Source organism: Myotis nattereri (assembly GCF_964212035.1).
Source record: "Myotis nattereri genome assembly, chromosome: 18".
NCBI classification, from domain to species: domain Eukaryota; kingdom Metazoa; phylum Chordata; class Mammalia; order Chiroptera; family Vespertilionidae; genus Myotis; species Myotis nattereri.
The window spans coordinates 38,920,199-38,926,528 of NC_138093.1; positions in this window are offsets into that span (position 1 = coordinate 38,920,199).

Here is a 6,330-nt window from a genome sequence, read left to right on the forward strand (position 1 = left end):
ATAACTTTTATATTTGTCCTTCTTATCCAAGATAAGGTTGTCATTAGGAGTTGGATTATTCCAAGGCCTTTTTCACAAACTGAGCCTCTTTTCGTTGATTTCAATGGGACAGGAACCAGGATAGATACGATTCCTGCACTTTGTACATTAAATCTGCCTTTGCTCTAAAGGTGGGTCATCTTTAATATTTGCTTAAAATAACAACTGCTAGTGATTCCAGTTCCAAGGTACTTGAAAAAAATATTCTGTATACATTTATACATTAACAAATCAGCCTGCCTACCAAGTGGCTGCTGGAATATGTGAGACGTGAAGAGGACTTTAAAGCCAACTTTGTTGCCTTATCTTGAAAAGAACCTTGGTAGCTGCTTTCATCTGGGGATGTTAATATTTTTCGAGTGACACAGCTAAACTGAATAATAGTGTCAAGATTGCAAAATTGACAGGTATATTTGGTTTAAGCAGGAACTCTAAAAGTAAATGAATAGAATAAGAATAGGTCATTTTCCATTCAACATCTTTTTGGATCTAGGGAAAGGAAAAGAACACTAGCTATGGAAGGGAAGAGGACATGATGTCTTAAAGTAACAGCCTGTAATTTTATATTTTATCTCTTATTTTGCTACATAGGGAATTGTTTACTCAGAAACAAATAGAAGAGTGGTACTTGAGGGATTTTATTTAATCTTTTTAAATGAAATGGACTGTTGTATAATCAAAGTGTTCATGTTACCAAAGCATTTTCTCCCTGGAATTTAATTTGAAGTCTGTGGCACACACCTGGAGCCTTTACTTATTAAGACAGTAATAGGTGCACGTCTTGGTGGGTGGCCATGTTTGCAGAATGCTGAACACTATTTGCAAGTTGTACTGTATGCAGTTTTGCAAAGTGGAAATAATTTGTTGTACTTTTTATTCAATTCTGTATAGCTTATAAAATTATTTTTATTAAATAAATATTTTACAGTATATTTCCCTTTTTAAATCAAAATCATTTAAAATTTATCTTTTGCTTCAGTGGGACCTTTGTATTACATCTTTAAATCTTTTAATAATTTCTCATAAGACAAATTTCATATTAAGCCTTCCCTCACCTGACCTTCCTAATTAACCTTGACGTCTTGTTAATTCTTCCATTGTTTAGTGGTCTTTACCTTTGACTCTTCCCCTTATGTCTGTTGTTTTCCTAATTTTTTCTAGCACTGCATTGCACTGTTCATTTTTCTTGATCTTCATCTTGATATCGCTCATCTCTGTTTTTAAAGCATTCTCCCTTTTAGAAACCGAAAAGGCCCACATTCCCTTCGGTGTTAACTGAATTCTTAAAACAAATGAAATCAATTCAAGGGCAGAAGCTACCATCTTGTTCTGAAACCTCCTAGCTTCTTTGTTGCCGCCCAGAATATTCTGACACCCAGGGAAGCCTCTTCCTGCCATCCGTCAAGAATCATTTGGTCATCATGTCCCAGAAACAAATCCGTCCGTTCTTACAACAAATGAGCACCTTCCCTTTAATATCCGCTTCCAAAACCTACTTCATTAAGGCATTCCATCGATTATCACCAAAGACTTGGGAATTTTTCATGGAAACAAAATTTTTTAAAGATTAAGTTTTCTGTTCCTATAGTTCTATCCCTTGTATCTTTATGCCTTTTTGATTGTATGCCTTCTGTGCAGAGATCCTGTCTTATTTTTGTCCTTTGTTCCAGAACGCATCCTAGTGCCACATGAATATTTATAATAATAAAAGGGTAATATGCTAATTAGACCAAACGACCTTCTGGACGAAGCTGGGGCTGCAAGGGAAACCCAGGTCCCGGGTGCCAGAGGGAAGCCTGTGCCAGCAGCCAGGGGGAAGGAAGGCCTACTCTTGCACGAATTTCATGCATCAGGCCTCTAGTTGAATTATATAAGTGATATGCAATGGGCTCAATATAGCCACCTGCCAGTGCAATAGCTAAATGCCCATTATTTTATAAAACATTAAGATTAAAATGATTACTAATAATCTCTAGTCCATGGACGTTTTATTCAAGGCATTGTGCTTCAGTGATAGAAACAGGATACTATTTTACTTAATCATGGCATCATAATTACTACCTTACATTTGTATAACAGAATTTAGTTTGGAAAAGGCGTTTCTGGACATCATCTCCTTTGATTCTGGAAAAGGATCTTGTAGTCTAATTCCTCTATTCTTTTTTTCATTAATATTGATGGGAGGGAGTTCAAAATGCTAGGTTTTTAAAGAGTACATTGCCAACTTCCTCATACTTTTGATCAGTATTTCTACGATCCTTCTGTATTCCCTGCTCAGAACTCAGGCCAATTATGGTTGAGACCCTGACAGGAACATTTTCTGCTGACTAGGAGAAATCGAGTAGTTGCCACCTATCATAAGCTTTGAATTTCTCTGGAGTAATGCTTAGTTAACTCCCCCCCCCTCCCCGCCCCCAATATAAACTTCAATTAATGGAGCAGGTCTGCAAAATATCTCAACAAACACAAAAGTATGAAAATACTCTGTTTGTACAGGTTAGAAGAAATGGATGAGACGCTTAACTTGCCCAGCGATGGCAGTGATTTTAATAGAAATGTTTGTTCACAGGTCGTCTTGCAGTGGTTTTCACCATATGTCTGTGATATCGCAGAGGCTGCCACAGCAATTGGGGGTAGATTGCATTTTTATGCCCCACCCCACCTTGTGTGTTTTATGCCAGAGATTCTGAACTACCTAAAGATCCTGGAGTAAACTTGATGGGCCCTCACAAATGCCACCATCTGTCTGTGTACAGTGCCCTGCCTGCCCTCTTGCAGTTTTTTCATTCTTCAGAAGTCAGCGGTGACATCAACACTCTGCAGAAGTCTTTTTATTGTCACCTTTTGCTAATCCTTTTTTTTTTTTTTTTTAGCTAAATGCACCTTTGTGTACCACCCTGTGCTCTCTCTGTTCAACCCCATCTTCTTTTAAAGTGTGTGAACTCCTTCATGCAGATACAGTGGGGCCTTGACTTATGAGTGTCCTGACTAACAAGTTTTTCGAGATACGAGCCGTCTCTCAGCCGATTTTTTGCTTTGAGTTGCGAGCTAAAATTCGGGTTATGAGCCAGCTTCAGATACCCCACCGCTAGTTGGCTCAGCGAACGTCACAGTGAATGCCACAACATCAGTCCAGCATCACCTGTCTCACTCGTTCACAACTGATTTGACATACAAGTAATTTGAGTTACGAGCTCCATCATGGAACGAATTAAATTCGTAAGTCAAGGCCCCACTGTATTAGAAATTAGTCCTAATATTTCTCTGCCTTTTTAAGTAAATGATGGTGAAATAAACCCTTTTTAAAGTGGCTCAGGTTTATCACTGCGGATTGTACAGTGTTGTAATTCAGTGTTTGTCTCTGCTTGCCTGTAGAAAAGGTGAGCCAAGATTTGAGTTTTATTCTAGGTAGCTCCTGCTTTGAACTCTTTTTACTTATTCTCCCTATTTGTCAGTCTGTCACCCTTCTAGTTGTTCTGTTGTTTTCTGGTGTGTTTACTTTTAACAAAGCACCCCTTTTCTTTTCCTTCCTTTCCAATGATCACATTCTAATTTCTGGGCTGGGAACTCACAGACCTGAATATATATATATATATATATATATATATATATATATATATATATATATATATATATATAATCTAAGCTACTGAACGACTGGTCAACCGGTTGCTATGATGCGCACTGACCACCAGCGGGCAGATGCTCAACACAGGAGCTGTGCCCTAGTGGTCAGTGCGCTCCCACAGCCAACCTCCTGCAGCCCTGACCCCTGGCTGGTCAGCCCCGATGGCCCTGATCTGGCCAGCCAGCCAACCTCCTGCAGCCCCCATCAGCCCCGATCACTTGCCAGGCCAAGGGACCCCACCTGTGCACAAATTCATGCACTGGGCCTTTAGTTTATTATAATAAGGTAAACGAATGGACTGTGAGAGACTCACAAACAGCTCCAGCTTAGCTCACAAACTTTGCAGTCACTTTTTATTATTGCTTTCAAGCGTTTTTACACTTGTTTTTGTTTGCAGCTGGATTTGAGGTAACTGGAACTCTAACTTCCATTTAAGTGGGGTGTAAATCTAAATTTTGCAGAAGAGATAATCCAGGTTTTATACTCACTCAGATAACACAGGGCTCTAATGATTGTAATGTTTTATGTACATTTCTTTGAAATGGATACATCAACACCTAGCTATTTTATATATTAATAAAATTATGTAGGTTTCAACTGTACAATTCTGTACAAACTGATAATGTAGAGACTATTTTCGTAGAATTCCACACATCATTTAAAATTATTATTTTCACTTTGGACATTTAAAGATATTCATTCTAGAATCTACTCATCGTTTTTGAAAACTATGTAATGGTAATAGTCACCATTTATTGAGCACTTTGTATGCATCAATCATTGTGCTAGGCACATGATTACCTTACTTCATCCTCACAGTTCTAAAGGCAAGTGTTAATATTATCTGTTTTAAAGATGGTGTAACTAGACTTCAGAATTAAAATCTATAAGCTAGTTAAGCACAGGAGACAGAATCCATATATTAATCTTGAGAACTTTCTTTTAAAAAATTATTTTCAACTCTCCAGTGATTGTTTGCCCACTATTCCATTAATATTTTTATAATGTTTTTATTGTTGACATATAATTCATATACCATATACTTCATCCTTTAGCAGTCATGCACCCAGTTGATCTTCAATAACAGCACCCACACACCACCCAGTCCTAGGCAACTCCTAATCTACTTTCTGTCTCTGTAGATTTGCCTGTTCTGGACATTTCATAGAAATGGAATCATACAATATGTGGTCTTTTGTGTCTGGCTTCTTTCATTTAACAATGTTTATAATTTCATGGTTCATCGATGTTCATTCCTTTTCATTGCTGAAAATATTCCATTGCATGGATATATAACACACTTTATCTATCTAGTCATTGTTTGATGGACATTTGTCTCCAATTTTTGGCTGTTATGAGTAGAGCTGCTATATCCCATTAATATTTGCAACAAACATTTGCAAATATTTCAGAGAGTCAGTGGAAAAATATTAAACTAGGAGTTCTGAAACCTAAGGTCTACTCTAGCTTTGGTAGTAATTCCATATTCACTAAAGGAGATTTGACTAAAATTCCTTTGCCCTACCATAGTCAACAATTTCATTTTATTTTTTGTCTTTTCAAGTGTGTGGCCTCAGACTGAGTCCTGCAGCAGAAGAAACATTAGGTCATTACAACTATAAGTTTTATACTGCAGCTGGAAATGTAATCCATTTTAACCTTAAATTTTTTTTGTGAAGTTACAGTTGGATAATACTTAAAAGTTCAATTTTACATTGCTCCTCTTTTGATGAAAAGGTGCTCTATTATATCAAATGATAGAAATTGTAATAAAAATTTTAAAAACAACAAACACTGGATTGTACTAAGTAAATATTTTCATTTATCCACATTTTTTATTTCTTTCTGGCAGGGAAAGAGATAGTCCTAATTTCTTTCATTTGTCACCACAATCTAAATTCATCTTGCTTCCGCTTTAAAAATATATATATATTTTTATTGATTTCAGAGAGGAAGGGAGAGGGAGATAGAAACAGCAATGATGAGCGAGAATCATTGATCAGCTGCCTCCTGCATGCCCCCGTCTGGGGATGGAGCCCTGACCTTGAACCGTGACCTCCGGGTTCATAGGTCAACGCTCAACCACTGAGCCACGCGGGTGGGGCCATCTTGCTTTCTCTTTATACCGAAAAAGGATGTTTGAGGATTGAAGGAAATGCTAGTTGACCATTTTTATGAATTTTAAAAATTAAATTTATTAGGAGGACAGTGGTTAATAGAATTATATAGGTTTCAACTGCATAGGTTTCCAGTTGACCGTTCTGACATGCTTGAAGGCTGGAGCAAACATCCTATTTCCTTTGACCACGCGGGTAAATTCGGTTTTGATTATGATTGGTGGGCGGGACGGGGAGACCTTCTGGCCCACATCTGATAGCTGATTCGCAATATGCTTATACCCAGGAGACAAATTAGTGTTTGACGTTAACAGCTAAGAGAATAGTGTACAGAAACACTCGTAGATGTCCCACACCTTCCAAACACTGGCGAGCGGCAGGTCCCCGCGGGAAATCTCACAACCAAGAGAGCGCGCCAGTCGCCGACGCTCGGATACCTGCGTGTGTGTCGGGGGGGAGGAGGTCCCGCTGTCTCCATGGAAACCACCAAGCGGCAGGGCCTGCGAGGCCACCTGCCAAGGAGCGCGAGCATCCGCGCTGCCACGG